The 16322-nt window shown below is 37.4% G+C and overlaps 1 long non-coding RNA gene across 2 annotated transcripts in view; it reads left to right on the top strand.

Annotated features, from left to right (window-relative positions):
- Positions 1 to 16004, top strand: part of LOC145684958 (uncharacterized) — a 92936-nt gene extending 76932 nt beyond the window's left edge. For both annotated transcript variants that reach the window (XR_014131436.1, XR_014131435.1), the window contains exon 3: positions 15801 to 16004. This is a non-coding gene — a long non-coding RNA (uncharacterized LOC145684958). The remainder of the gene's footprint in view (positions 1 to 15800) is intronic.
- Positions 16005 to 16322: the final 318 nt, after the last annotated feature.

Genomic DNA, 16322 nt, shown 5'->3' with positions numbered 1-16322 from the left:
TAGAACAATTAAGTTTTTATGAAAAATTAAAACAATTTGAGATCTAAACCATTAAAGCAATCTAAGTTCTTCTAAACGAAACTTTCTCAGTTGTTTTAAAACATTAAAACAATTTGTTTTCTAAAATTATTAAAGCAATTCAAGTTCTTCTAAATCATTAAAACATTAAAACAATTTAAGTTCTAGAACATTAAAAAATTGAAGTTCTAAACCATTAAAACCTATTACGTGCTTCTAAGCCATTAAAACAATTTAAGTTCTTCTAAAACAATAAAACAGTATAAGTTCTTGTGGAGCATAAAACAATTTAAGTTCTTGTGAAAGACTAAAACAATTTAAGTTCTTGTGAAATACTAAAACAACTTAAGTTCTAAAATACTAAAATAATTTAAATTCTTCTAAAACATTAAAACAATTTAAGTTCTTCCAAAACATTAAAAAACTTAAGTTCTTCTAAAACATTAAAGCAACTTAGGTTCTAAAACATACTAGAAAACTATTTAAATTGTTCTAAAACATTAAAACTGAATTTTGCCTTTATAGAATCCATGTAATCGTGCTACAGTTAACGAGTTTCTTGTTAACTATTTGGTAATATACGTGCCTTCGGCATTGGAGATCTGAGTTCGATTCCTAGTGGGAGCTCAGAGCTAAGGTTAACGACGAGACAAGAATTGAGGCTATCTTGTTTCAAAAAGATGTCATGAAAGTACGGTAATATTTTGGAATATGTCTCTGCTCTTACTGGAAAAGTCCTGTCATGTATTTTAGGCTATCTTCTCTCGTCTTGGGAGCAACTCTATTCAGATCCTATCTTATTTTGAAGTGTAGGTTCATGTCTCATGTAGCCCTGGTGCTGAAACGGACGTTAAACACCAATCTATCAACCAAAACCACAGCTAACCAAACACGCAATGCACGTGTCTTTTACTCGAGGTTCCAAGTTAGGTTTAAAAAAAAAAAAAAGACAAATAAAATCTTTAAAATAACTTCCACGATTATGCCCTTTATATTAACGGAGACGAATAAATAATGGAAGTGAAATATTATGAGAGAATTAGTAAAATAAGAATGTGGGAGGAGACGGAAGAACTCCGAGAAAATCGGAAACGATCTTGACCATCACCAACTCACATGACCTAAGGTTGAGCCAGGAACTCCTCGTACTAGAGGTGAGCGCTCTAACCACACGTTGAGCTCCACCAGCCGTCTATTTCACATAATATACTGCCCTTCTAATACAAGTGTAGAACCAATCATTGTTTGGTATTTATTTATTGAAGATGAGCGTCCTTTCCCAGCTGCGAGGCTATATAAGACGGGCATCTACAATTTAAGTTGAAATTCAAACCATTGTAATGCGTTTAAATTTCAAAGGCTAGTACAGAGAATCAACCCTTGGACCCCACGCGCCAAATTATCGCTCGCAAACCACTAGACCTACTTCGAGATCTGTAGAACTGATAACAATTTTCAGTTGTCTATGTACAGGGTGGACCAAAAGTAGGTATTCACCCTTGTATTGATCAAATATAACATTCTAGTTTATGCGTTTATTTGCTTCGGATCTTCCGAGCTTAAGATGTAAGTAAAAATACATTAAGAACAAATAATTAAAAAAAAAAACTAAATCTATCTGATACATAACAATAAGAAATGATATAAAATGCACTGAACTGATCAGTACGGCACTGTATACCTACTTTTGGACCACTCTGTATAATAAAACTATGCCAAAGTAGGATTAACACGAGAGGTATTAACAAATTATTGTTACTGTTACATCTTGATAGAATGTAATGGCTTGTCAATGAGTGCTGGCCATGACCTGAAAAAAGTGATGTTCCCAGAAAGCCATTATAGCCTGCGTGCTAAAAATAAACACAGATTTATGGACTAAGGCAACACGCTTTCGCAGTATTTTGCTCCAGACATGTCTCCAAAAGCCTAAAGAGCAAAAATAAATAAATAAAAATAAAAAATAAATAAAATTTAAAATGTTGGCGTTCCTACTAATTTTTTTTTATAACTAAGACAACTTCGGCATAACACATTAAAATATAAACAAAATATGAAGTACTTGATAAAGTATGAAACTTTTGTCAAGATATTATGAAACATGAATATTTTTCTCATGCGCAATGGAATCTATGCTTATCGAAACGTATAGATCTGAAGTTTTTTTTTTTTTTTTTTTTTTTTTTGTCCGGCGAAAAATAAAGAATATGAAATTTCATAAAAATCCGGTCTCTAGTATTTACAAATTGCTATATTACAAAACTGCTAAGAAACCATGGGTTACAGAGCAGATGTTGCAGAAAATGAGGGAGAGGAAGATGTGGAAACAGGTTGATACAGAAGAAGGCGGAAAGATGTACAGAAAGTTAAATAATGAATTAAGAAGAGAAAGAGACAGAGCGAGGGAAGAGTTTACAAAAGAAAATGCGAGGACATAGAAGAATTAGAAAGAGTTGGGAAATATGAGGAAATGTACAAGGAGGTGAAATCTATGGAATTTCGGAGGAAACAAGGGGGTATTATGATGGCAGTAGAAAATAAGAATGGGAAGATAGTCAGCGAGAGAAATGAGGTCATAGGAAGGTGGAAAGAATATGTTGAAGACTTATATGAAAGTAGGGATAGACCGTGTAGCCTAAATGTTGAAGTGGAAAATGAAGTAGGCGAGGATGATAAAGGATTTAGTATTCTTCGGGACGAGTTTGAAAAGGCTATATCCGAGATTAGGAATGGAAAGGCAACCGGAATAGATAACATACCAATCGAATTCATTAAAAATATAGAAGACAAGGGAAAGAAAGAATTGTTCCGACTATGCAATGAAATATATGAAACAGGAGAATGGCCAAAAGACTTTCTGAAAACGATCATGATACCGATGGCTAAGAAATCGAACCCAAAGAGAAGTGAGGATTATAGAACTATTAGTCTCATATCTCATGCAGCGAAAATTCTGCTCCGAATACTGAACAGAAGGTTATATGAAAGAACAAATAAAGATGTTGAGGAGAGTAGTTCGGGTTCAGAAGAGGCAAGGGCACAAGAGATGCAATTAGATTATTAAGGGCGATCGGTGAAAGATTTATAGAAAAAGGTAAAGAGGTGTATGTTGTGTTTATTGATTTAGAAAAGGCTTTTGGCCGCGTGAATTGGGAATTGTTGTTGGGAGTTCTAACGAAGATAGGGTTGGAATGGAAAGATAGAAGACTCATAAGAAACTTATACATGAACCTACAAGTAAGTGTTAGGATAGGGGAAGAACTGACGGAAGAGAGTGCAATTGGAAGGGGAGTTCGACAAGGATGCTGCCTCTCGCCAACACTATTTAATGTCTATCTAGAAGAGATGGTAAAAAAGAGCCTACATGATGATGATGGCATTTCGGTAGGAGGTAGAGTGATTAGATACATAAGATTTGCAGAGGATATGGCGCTTGTTGCAGAATCTGAAAAGAAAATCAATAAAATGTTAGAAAAAAATGAGAAAGGGCTTTGAAGAATATGAGATGAAAATAAATGTTAGAAAGACAAAAGTCATTGTGATTGGAACGAAGGGGTCTGTGTCAAACGTAAAAGTAGGAGGGGAGAATATAGAACAAGTGAATAGTTTTCGATATCTGGGTAGTATTCTTAGTAATAACATGAAGTGCGAGCGTGAAGTAAAAGCAAGGATAGGGATGGCGAAAGAAGCCTTTAGGAGGAAGAAAACTCTGTTTTGTGGGACATTGAATAAAGAGTTGAGAAAAAGACTCATAAAATGCTTCGTGTGGAGTGCTGTACTGTATGGGGCGGAAACGTGGATATTACATAAAATAATGAAAATCGACTGGAAGTCTTTGAAATGTGGTTGTGGAGAAGAATGGAAAGAATTAATTGGGTCAAGCGGAAAACGAATGAGAGAGTGTTAGAAATGATGGGGGAGAAAATAACACTTTTTAGATATTATTAAGAAGAGGAAGAGAAACTGGTTGGGACATTGCCTAAGAAGAAATTGTATCATGAGAGACGTCCTAAAGAGAGGGAGGGGCGAAGGAGACTACAATTAATGTATGATATAAAAACAGAAAGATCATACGTGAAAACGAAGAGGTTAGCAGAAGACCGTGGAGCATGGAAGCTTCTTAGCTGCGGCAAGTGACCTGCCAATAAAGGCAGAATGCCTATGATGATGATAATGATATTGCGAATACTGTAACGAAGAAAAGGCATGTACCCAGAAATTTTTGTTGGAAGGAGTCCAAGCTTTAGGGGTTGGGAGGTCCCATACCTCAAGCGACTACGTCTCTAGTATTGAACAGGTATTATCCTTGACCCGAAAATACGATAAGTAATTGTAAAATACTTCCACCTTTGTTTTCAGAATTAAATTATAGAAGTAGATTGTTTTAATAAGAGAAAGAATACAGATGAAGTGTAAGATCAAACTTTCATGCTACGTCAATCATTTCCCTGTCAAACAAATATAGTTTTATTGAGAAAATGTTCAAATATATATTGAGTTAGGAACTTTTGGGGTGAAGATCCGGAGCAGAGATGACGTGAGCTAATGAAAACTTGACACATGACCCACCACCTATTCTGGCTCATAACCCACCACTATCGTGACTCACTCTGACCCACCATGACCCACTCTGACCCACCCCTTACTAAAACCCATTGTCTAGTCATCAACTGTGACCCATGATCTACGCTTTCCTCTCCGAGAGATACTAGAATCAGTACCCAGCATATCCACCATTTTACGGTGCTTAATTTGAAAAGAATTTTTAAAGAAAGTTGTGTTGTCAACGAGTTTTTTGGGGTGTTTTTTATAGGTAGAGAGAGTGAGGGGAAGAAGGGATGAAATTTGATGTTACAGTACTTGTTGTTTTATTATTTATTTATTGTTTTGCTGGGATTTTTGATATGTTTTGATGTTTTGCCTGTTGTTGCCCGAATTATTGATTGTTTGGCTTCTTTACCAAATTACAGTTTTCCGATATTTTTTAGCCGACTCCAAAGACTGTTTTTGACTGACTTTTGTGCTCTCCCCGGACCGACTCCGTTGACAGTTCTTTGACAACTTTAAGACTGACTTTAAAGATAACTTCGAAGACCGGCTTTTGTTTAACTCTGCAGACTAACTCCCAGTTTTGGGGTAGAAAAGAGTATTTAAAGACCCAAATTTGCTGGTATTTTTTGCTGACTTTAGACACGTGTAGATAAGATGATTTTGTTTTAACAGGCACTTTTGACGTTAGAGATGGTTAGATAATTGGAATAGTTTTATTATATAAAGTATACATTGACATAATACATTATATAAAATAAACAAACACTTTTACGATTTAGCAACGACAACACAAAATTACGGTTAACATTGACTGAATTTTTAGATGTAAATGAATTTCATTAGTTAAGTTTTTCGAATGACTAGCGTTTTTGATGCATACAAACAGTTTTATGTAATTAGAAAAAAGAATAGTTTTACGTTATTGATGATAAGTTTTAATAAAAATTATGTTTTTTAGGCAGTTAATAAATGGATATGTGAGCATCCAACATAAATTAATAAATAATAAATACTGGACTCTTCACACAAGCACCGCTCTGTTACAATAACGGTGGATCTGACCTTTACGATATAAAATGATAAAGTGTTTTTAATAGTACATTTCAATTTAATTATCATATATAATTATTTCCTTGTCGAATTACAGATACTTTTCAGAGGAAAATAGGGTAACATTTGAAAGTCTCAAATCAAGGTAAAGTCTTCTTCTTTACCTCAACCACAGGTTGGTGGACAACATGGAAATTTTAAAACTTTTCTCTCTCTTGGGAGAGCTGTTTTATACTTCGATAAGGCCTCTTCTTCGTAACTGCGTCTAGATATTCTATCCTTGGTCTTCCTCTTCCTGGTTTTCCTTTTGCCTTTTTCTCTATCAGCACGGTGATACAATCAGAGTGCCGAATATTGTGACCAAGCATGCTGTTTCTTCTTTTTCCTATTATCTTCATGATCTGTCATCCTTCATTAGCTTCCTTTAGTACGTCTCCATTACTTTTCCTTTCGGTCGATGATATGCGCAGCATTCAGCGCCAACACCACATTTCAAATTCTTCCAGCTTGGATATTTCAGCTTTTTTCAATGTCCACGTCTCTGATCCGTAAAGCGCCACGCTCCATACCAGTGTCTTAATAAATTGTTTACGAATGTCAGCGACACATTTCTTGGTGTTAGTAGTCCTCTTTTCCTATTGAATGCTTGTTTAGCCTGCGCTATTCTAGAACTTACGTCTTTTTCACTTCTTCCGTCCGAGGATATTAGACTTCCTAAATAGGAGAACCGATTTTCTCTCCATCTAGCCATACGTTTGCCCCTTCCTGTCCTACTCTTGTGCACTTTATCACTTTCGTTTTCTTCTTATTTACGAAGCGCATCCAGAAAGTAAGTTTCCCACGCAACCCCTAGCTAGAAAACCGTATGTTGCGCGAAGCGACTGCATGTACGTGAGCGAGTAAAGTCCTAACATTGCGCATGCGCTAGCAGAACTTCCCTAATTCTCTCAGTAGCGTCGTTGCAGTGATTGAAGATTGGCGTTTCTATTCCAGCTCCCGCCGCGTGTGAAGTGCGAACAGTGATAAAGCTTTTGAATGCACAGGGCATAGCACCGATTGAAATCCATCGTCAGCTGTATCGTTGCAAAAAATGTCAATGCTCACCCGGTGCGCCTTGCTTTACGCTCTAGGATCAGTTGTTTCAACACAAAACTTCTCGATCAACAGGCACTCTGTGACAGTGGTGTGCAATAAGGAGCGGAAAATCTGTAGGAACTGCTTGCTCATGCCGTTAGGCACATGGACCTGGCACAGCTAACGATGGATTTAGATTGGTGTTATGCCCTGTGCATTCAAAAACTTTATCACTGCTCGCACTTCACACGCGGCGGGAGCTGGAATAGGGACATCCATCTTCAACCACTGCCACGACGCTGCTGAGAGCACTAGGGAAGTTCCACTAGTGCATGTGCCATGCTAGGACTTTACTCTCTCACGTACACATAGTCGCTTTGCGCAACATACCGTTTCCTAGCTATGGGTTGCGTGGGAAACTTAGTTTCTGGATGTGCCTCGTATTTTCATTTTGCATGTTTTTTCCAGTTGGTCGTTCAAGTTTGAAAGTGTTTCCTGCATGTCCTCATTGTTCTCCGTTATCAATGCTATGTCATCAGCAAACCTTATTGTGCTGAAAACCTGACCATCTACTTTTACGCCTTTCTCGTTTTTATCCAAGAATTCTTTCATAGTCTCTTCTATATAGACATTGAACAGGAGGGGTGAAAGTCCACATCCTTGCCTCACTTCTTTACTTCTTCTTGCTTCCTTCTGATCTCTTCCTATAACAGCTTTCTGGTTCCTATAAAGTTGGTGTATTATTCTCCTGTCTCTGTAATTCACTTTCAGATTCTTCAACGCTATGAACATGATTTTCCAATCTACGTTGTCAAAAGCTTTCTCTATATCTGCAAATGCTATCACAATTGGTTTGTTTATTCTGATGTGCTGTTCTATGATCAACCGTAGACTTAGTATAGATTCCCTTGTTCCTCTTTTCCTCCTGAATCCAAACTGGTCCTCCGATAAGCGTTCTCTGATCTTCCCCTCTACTCGTTGTGCGAAAATTTTGCACAGTATTTTTGATGCATGGGAAAACAAACTTGACGTTCTGTATTCTTCGCATTTCCGCGCGCCTTTCCTCTTCGGTATAGGTACCAATGTGCTTTTCTCAAAGTCTCTTGCTATTTTTCCCGAGATGTACATTTCATTAATAAGATTAAATACTTTTTCTTTGTTGCTATTCCGAGATTTTTAATCACTTCCATTGGTATTTGATCTATTCCTGGGGCTTTAACATGTTGCATTTACTCCAAAGCATTGTCAAATTCGCACTGTAAAATTGATGGTCCTAATTCATTTTCATTGATGTCTTCTTCCTTTTCTATCTCTTCTTTGTTCACTCTGTCTCCTTTGGAGAGTTCTTCAATATATTCCTTCCATCTTTTTGTTATCTCCTCTTCTATTAGCGCTATTCCGTTCTTTTCTATGATAATGTCTGTGCGTTTCTTTTTCTCACCGAACTGTTTTCTAACCTTTATATATGTCGTTTCTTTATTGCCTTTGACTACACTCTCCTCAATTTCTTTGCTTAAATTGTTTATCCAGTTTCCTCTGGCCTTCTTTACTTCTCTGTTGATGTGATTTCTGCACCTTCAGTATTTCTCTTCTTTGTTTGCTATCTTGAACTGTCTTCTTTGCTGCATCATTTCCAATATTGCTGTTGTAATCCAGGGTGTATACTGGGTTCTTGTTCCTCTTCCTACCTGCTCGTCGGCAACTTTTGTAATCCCAGCTTTCATGCCTTCCCATTTCGAGTCGATGTCATCACCAGCTAAAGCTACCGCAGACGTCTCTTTGTCTGTCGCATTTGCAAATTCCCTTTTCATGTTTTCATCTCTTCTTAGCTTGATTGTGTTCTATCTTTTCTTTGGTGCTACCACTCGTTTCCTCTTTAATCGGAGTTTACTCTTCATCAAAACTAAATTATGGTCTGAGTCAACGTCTGCTCCTGGGTAACTCTTACTGTTCTTCGCTTGATTCCTGTTCTGCTTGTCGGACCAGTATATAGTTTATTTGGTATCTTTCTTCGTCTACTGGTCTTGTCCACGTGTGTCTTCTTCTTAGTGGTTGTTCGAAGATGTGTTTGTTACAACCACATTATGGCTTTTGTAGAACTCATTAGTCGTGCGCCTTTGCATTTCTTTCTCCTAGGCCGAAATTCCCAGTTACATTCTCTTCTTTGCCTTCGCCGACTACTGTGTTTCGGTCACCCATGATGATTAAATTGTTCTGGCCTTCCACTTTCATCAATACTTCCTCTATTTGTTCGTAGGTTTCTTCCATTTCTTCATCTGTGTAGCATGATGCAGGCGTATATACTTGGATTATGGTCATATTCCTCGGTTCGGTTGCTATCTTCAACATTACTATCCTTTCATTGTATCTCCAGCTACCTATAACTTTCTGTCCTATCTTCTTATACAAAACAATCATTCTGAAATCCCCACTCCATATGTCTTCTGCATCAGACCACCTAACTTCGCTGATTCCCAAGATATCTATCTTCATGCTTTCCATTTCTTTCTTCAGGTTTTCCAGTTTTCCACACTGTAACAGTGATCGCACATTCCAGGTTCCTATCCTGCAGGGGTTTCGTTTGATGACGACCGAGGAGGCCCTGCTGTGTTTCCCTCCACTGCCGGAGATTACCCTCTGTGAAACAGTAGTGTCGTATTCTTTAATATTTGATGTGTCCCACGTTAATATTTGAGGAGTTTTGGTGGTGTCCCACGTTCTTCCACCTCGCAGTGAAACAGCCATAGAGGACATCCTATCCCTGCCTGTTTTTGTCCATATCTGAGCCTTGCCGATGTCAGCCATCTTCCGCCTCAGTGTGGTAATGGTAGAGCTGCTGCCCACAACCATAATATCTCTCTTCGTCTGACTCCTACCCCTAAAGACCTGTCTGGCATGGGAAGCCCTCTAATAGCGAAGCTTTCTCCGGCATAGCTCTTGGGATCATTAGAGTACGCAAGCCCCCCTCCTACCGCGGCAAGGTGGAAATATTGAGGGAGGGCAAGTTAAAGTAGGCCAACGTAAAGATAAAAGAACAAAAAACAGTATAAAATTCGACTGTGTCTCGAAAGCCAAGTAGTAATTCTATTGCTATTATTACAGTTACAAATATCAATACCCAAAAGTGTTTGAAGGTTTTTTTCACATAGATATACTCATCTCAGGTAAGTAAATTGAAACAAATGAAATAAGGAAGAAAAACGGATTCTTTGAAAGTAAAACGTAGATAAATTCACCAGTGTTTACAAGATGCTGTCTACAATGCACTGAGCAGAGTAGGTCGGTGGGTCAGAGAGGATGATGGTGAGTCAGTGGATCAGACTGGTGGGTGGTGGGTCGCACTGGGTCAGGTCCTGTTTACCCATTACCCACTGACCCATTCCATATCTGGTCAGGAGCCAGTGGATCCCCTGTGAGTGTGCCCATAAGAAAAAGTTGTTAAAATGAAAACCGAACTAAAAGTAGCTAACTTTTAAATAGGAATTATGGTTTCATTTAAAACAAAGCTAGTAAAAAAAAAAAAAAAAAAAAAAAAAAAAAACACTGAAATGGTATGCAGAAGTTTTCCTGAAATAAATATAAATTGTTGAGGATTATTATTATTATTATTATTATTATTATTATTATTATTATTATTATTATTATTATTATTGAAAATTTGAGAGTTCAATTGCTGCATCTGAAATCATATAGGAGATTGAACCAACGAGCGGGAAGAAAGGAGGGGAATGAAATATTTGGGGTTCATTCAGAGGCAGATGTAGCCCAGAGCCGGGGTACCTAGAGACCCCAGTTTTTTTGAGTGCCAAAAATAATTAAAGCTATTATTTATATATTTTTAAAAGTTTATAGTAAACTTATGATATACCCAAGGGCGCCGATCCTGGGGGGCCGAGAGGGGCCGGGCCCCTCCAAAGCTCATGTGGGCACCCCTATTGTTTTTATGAGTATACAATATTTGGCATAATTTGAGTGCAATTTGTCTTAAAATCTTCATATATATAAATTCTGCACCTGAATGCCCCCCCCAAATTTACAGACAAATCGGCGCCCTTGGATATACCTATCGTAGTCTGGATTCTGTCTGTCCCCTCCCCCTTAGTTTTTATCTTCTATATTCGCCACTTTGTTCGCAAAGGGGAAAGCGAAGTAAAGAAGGTTGGGAACCACGGTTCAAAGCAAATTCATAAGTTCGAATATACTAGTTGTAGACAAAATGAAACCAGGTAAACTTATTTATCTTCATGTGATAGATTTCTTTTAATAGAAAAAAGACAATTTAGAGAATCAATTAATGTGTCTTTCTGCCTTTTATCTTCTACGAGTTTCTGTTTTTCAAAAAAAAAAAAAAAATAGGGAGAGAAAAAAGTAGAAAATGCGTAGGCAGGAACAAGAAGAAAAAGAAGAGAAAGAAATTATATATAAAAAAAGAAGAACCTTATTATCCTGACAACTTAGGTGCCTCCTGAAATAGTAAACTTGACACGGTAGATGGCATTAGGATCGCTCTCTCTAGACACTTTCTCCCATTACAGCGACAGAAATGATAGCTGCCACGTATCTTTTTTTTTCTTTATTTATTTTATCTTTTTCTTTTCTTTCCTCTTTGTTTTTGTCTTCCACTGCCTTGTGATGCTGTCCTTGGTAAATTACAACAATCTTGTCCGTCATGGAATGCTAGAAATGCAGTTCGGTGGAAATGACAAAAATTTGGGAGGGGGTTGTAAATTGTTCATACTAACAGCGTTGCCATCTTCAATACTTGAGATTCAGACGAGACATAGTCCCCAAATGGAAAACAACTGCAGCAACCTATGGATTTATTTATTTATTTTTTAGAGTGTCCAAGATGCTGCTGTTAAATTATCGTTATATCGAGTATTGGAATGTCAGAAGAGAATGTAAGAAAAAAATATTGAAATGGAATCTTTTAGTTTAAAAGAATATTCTAGACGAGGACCCGGAAGGTATATAATTATATATATAGGGTGTTTCAAAACAACACTGACAACGTTTGGGAAGTGATTCCTGATACCAAGATAAGATAAAAAATATAGACCATTATGGGTGCACAAATGCTTCCTTTCGGAGTTATAGGCTGCCGAAAACATTAAAAAATGAACTTTAGTTAATAGTTCCAAAACTATGGGAGCTACTGTAGTTGAATCAAGACTTTACTTAGGAACTAGTTTGTGCTCCATCCTAATATCCAAGTTTCAGAATCCTGCGCCACTTCCGCAACAGTTTTTATAGAGGTAGTTGTGAGTACTTCAAATTATATGCCTGTAGAAAAACTCCCTTTATAAAAATTGCTTCGTGAGTGCCTTAGGATTCTGAAACATGTATTTTTGGATAGGGCACATACTAGTTCCTAAGTGAAGTCTTGACCCAACTACGGTAGGTCCCATAGTTTTGGAGCTATGGACCTTTAAAGTTCATTTTTTCATGTTTTCGGTAGCCTATAACTCCTAAAGGAAGCATTTGTGTACCCAGGATGGTCTATAGTTTTTGTCTTATCTTGGTGTCAGGAATCATCTCCCAAACGTTGTCGGTGTTGTTTTGAAACACCCTGTATATTTTTCGCTTTATTTTGTGTTGTAGAATAGGGTTCTTTATTTATATCGAATGTTCTAAAAATGATACCCACGTAGTAAAGAGCACTATTCTACAACTACTAACCACTAGTTTTCTGAACTGAATAGTCTGAGAAGAAGAAGCATACAAAAAGAACTTAATTCAACTTAAAAACTTCTGAAGTTCATTTAAAACTAATTTAGCATTGTTAATCTTATTTCAACTCGCCTAGTTATTTAAAAATACAAATACGCATTTAAGAAAACAGCATCTACCTGCTGGTATGAAGGCTAGTGCTTGCGCCTTTAGTTTCGATTCCCCGTGGAAGAGCATTAAAATTAACCTATATATGTCCTTATCTTTTTTTAATTTTGTATTTTGATTTATTTTGGAAAATAGATAGTTTTTGACCTATTATTGGTGAATTTAAAGTTGTTTCATTTTGCTGATCTCTCATTGGCTAATTATGATACTGGCTCGAAAACGACCCGGGGATCAAATACATAAGCTTTTGCAATAACAAAATGAGTGATTGGATCGTTTTCGACCCAGGGAGTTTAAATCGGTTAAAACGGTGTTTCTGATTCGACCTTAAACCGTAGGTCTTCATCTCGTAACCTCGAAGCTCAAAACGAATGCTAAAATTCAATAAATAAGTAAACAAACAAACAAACAAACAAACAAACAAACAATAATGATAACATTTACAAAATGCAACAAATAATACCTTTGCTCCTATGAATCGACAGAGCTCCTCGCGGCTTAGAAATTAGCCTACGGGTCTTTGGGATGGCAGACCCGCGTTTGGTTTTCGGCGGGAACTTATGCGATTCGGATCCCAGACGCTAAAATTAAATGACACCAAATTTATGAATAGACAATAGCGACACCATGCAGTGGAACTACGCTATGTATTACTTTGCTGTTGCTTCGCTAGTAGTTATTATATTATTATGTAGATTGTGGAAATGTGGTGCCGTTGCAGCAAAATTAAAAAGTACGTGTGTACTCAACGGCGAGGAAAAGAGGAGTGTTTTATACGCCGCGTCACCCGAATTGTCGTATGGCATCAGGCAATAAGCTCGCAGCATGATGTTACTAAACCTTCAGGGAAGAATCTTATCACTCATAATTGATTTTGTTCGTATTTGTGGACAATTATGAATAATTAGATTCCTCTCTGAATATTTAATAATAGCACACTGCGAGCTTATTGGCTGATGCCATGCGCCAATTCGAATGGCGCGGAGTATAGTAGTGTAGTCCTGTAACCTAACTCATGTAGTGTGGTGGGGAACGGCATGTGCTACGTATGTTGATCTATGCATTTCGGAAACCATACTTATAGTAGGTCCCGTCCTTGATAACTTCGGTGTTGTATAAATAAAGTCGTAAAATACAGAAACTTAAACGAAGCGTACCTATTCAATTTTATAAAAGGTAGATACTGACCAGTTATAACAATCATCACACAAAGACGAAATTACTTAGATCACGTGACCAACACGAGAAATGCTGTCGTTATTCCTAAACTGTAGGCAGGACCGTAAAGAAAGAAAGAAATAAAATAGGTAGAAGATAATCGGCTAAATCTAATGTATTTTATGCTCCCTTACAAAAAGGGGAAAAAAAAGTCGAAACTAGCAGTTCAGACGTATAAAATTTTCAGATAATGTGAAACAATGTTCTAGCAAAAGGATCATTTCCATTACCTATTTTTTCCTTTTTTTTTTTTTCGTTTCAATACACACTAATGGACTTGAAACATTCTTCACTGAAGTGCATGATAGTGTTGAGATAGGTTCCTTTCTTGTAATTCTTTCTTATAGTTCCCTCCCCTTTGCCCTTAAGGATTCTTATTAACTTTCCTACACCGGTTTTCCACTTCCATACATTAGCTTATCTACTCTTGTCCTAGACGTAAGATATTTTATTCTCAAGCGATATTTATGTTCACAATTCCTTTCTCTACTTAATGTTTTATTTTATACTTTCGTACTAAAACACTAACGCACACATGTCAGTCTTACCCGCTCCCCTACTTTCAGAATGTAAAGCGGGACACACAGAGGACTTTGTGTAACTCACTTGAAACAAGAGATTTTAAAGTTTCCAGAGTATTTCAAATCGAGAACATTTGTGGAGGAATCCCCTCCTCTGCCAGAAAAATTTACAGACTTTGACTTTATTAGCACCACGCAAGTGAGCCTTCGTAATATTGTAATTGTTAAGTAGGTATACAGGGCGTTTCAAATCAACACCGACAACGTTTGAGAGGTGATTCCAGACACCAAGATAAGACAAAAAGTATAGACCAACCTGAATGCACAATTGCTTCCTTTCGGAGTTATACGACTGTTGAAAACATGAAAAAAATGAACTGTAAGTGTTCATAGCTCCAAAACTATGGGACCTACTGTAATCGGGTCAGGACCTTATTTAGGAACTAGTATGTGCCCTATCCAAATATCCATGTTTCAGAATCCTGCGGTACTTTAGCAACAACTTTTAAAGAGGTAGTTGGTGAGTACTTCAAATTATATGCCCATAGCCAAACTTCCTCTATAAAAAAACATTGTGTAAGTACCTTAGGATTCTGAAACATGTATTTTATTTTCGGATAGGGCACATTTTAGTTCCTAAGTGAAGGGTTCCATAGTTTTGGAGCTATGGACCTTTAAAGTTCATTTTTCATGTTTTCGACACTTTGTAACTCGGAAAAGAAGCTTTTGTGCACCCTGGTTGGTCTATACTTTTGGTCTTATCTTGGTCTCAGGAATTACTTCCCAAACGGTGTGGGTGTTGTTTAGAAACATCCTGTGTATGTACTAGTATGTCTCTTATTCCGCAATATAACTCTTGGATGAAAATGAAATTCTGAATAATGTTACCTTGCAGTACAGAGTTATAACAAATGATTGACCCGATTTCATAGGCATCAGTGGTAGAGCGTTTACCTCTGGTGCGTGGTGTCCTTGGTTCAATCCCAACTTCCGCCTCGTGAGTTTTGTGGTGAACAAACACAGTGTGCGTGGGTTTTCTCGGGGTTCTCCAACTTTTCTCACTTCCTTCCTTCCACCATTTCATTCATTTCTCAACCTCACTGTCTCCTTTATATTAGCTGGCATGAAACTTAAAAACTTCGTTTCAAGATCCGATTTCATTAATTCACTGTAGCTTTAATATTGAACATGTCACGAAACTTTGCAGGCATATTGAAAAACTCCAAAAAGGTTTTAGTGACATATTACAAGTGCTGTCCATGTGACCCAGTAGCAAATATCAATTCGATAACCAAGTTCTTCAAGCACTCGGTACAACATGTCCCTATCAATCCGTTGGAAAGCACTATTACTTCAAACTTTCAGTTCTGTTAAATTTGTTGGCAGATAAGGTGTAAACGCTGTATCTTTCACATAACCCCAAACAAAAAATCGCATGGGGTTAGATCCGGAGAGCGTGGAGGCTATGACAGCACACGCTTGACCATTTCTTCAATCACTGTAATCCAATGACTTGATTTCCCATTACAGAGGCATCCTGAAGCTGTAAACTGTGTATACCATCGCCGAATGGACTTGGCAGCCGGTGGATCTGCATTGAACTTCGTTCGAAAGTGTCGTTGCACTGTTAGGACAAACTGATATGAATGAAACTCGAGGACAACATTAACTTTCTCTGCGCCAATCGCCATCTTGAATAAATGCTCAGTGCTGCGGTCTTGTGGCAGAAATCAGAAGGGAATCTGCAACACACACCTTAGAAACAACTTTTTGTGTTTTTCCAATATGTCTGTAACGTTTTGTCACAATATGTGTAATAATAAAGCTACAGTGAATTTATGAAATCGGATCAATCATTTGCAATAACCTTGTAGGTTGTAGGATTGGTTATCTTCGCTGAGTTCGTTAATGGAGTGAAAATCCGTTAATATCTTTACGGGTAATAGTGGATTTAGTCCGTCCGTTACTCCACAGTGGTAACGGTGGCTTTAACGTGCTATCCTACCAAATTTAGTAATAAATGTCGTTTCACGTTACCCTCTTTACTATTTT

This window comes from Thermobia domestica, chromosome 5 (assembly GCF_964235325.1).
Source record: "Thermobia domestica chromosome 5, izTheDome1.hap1.1, whole genome shotgun sequence".
NCBI lineage: Eukaryota > Metazoa > Arthropoda > Insecta > Zygentoma > Lepismatidae > Thermobia > Thermobia domestica.
Note: the sequence above shows the minus strand (reverse complement) of the source record. Positions and strands in the feature narration are given on the sequence as shown.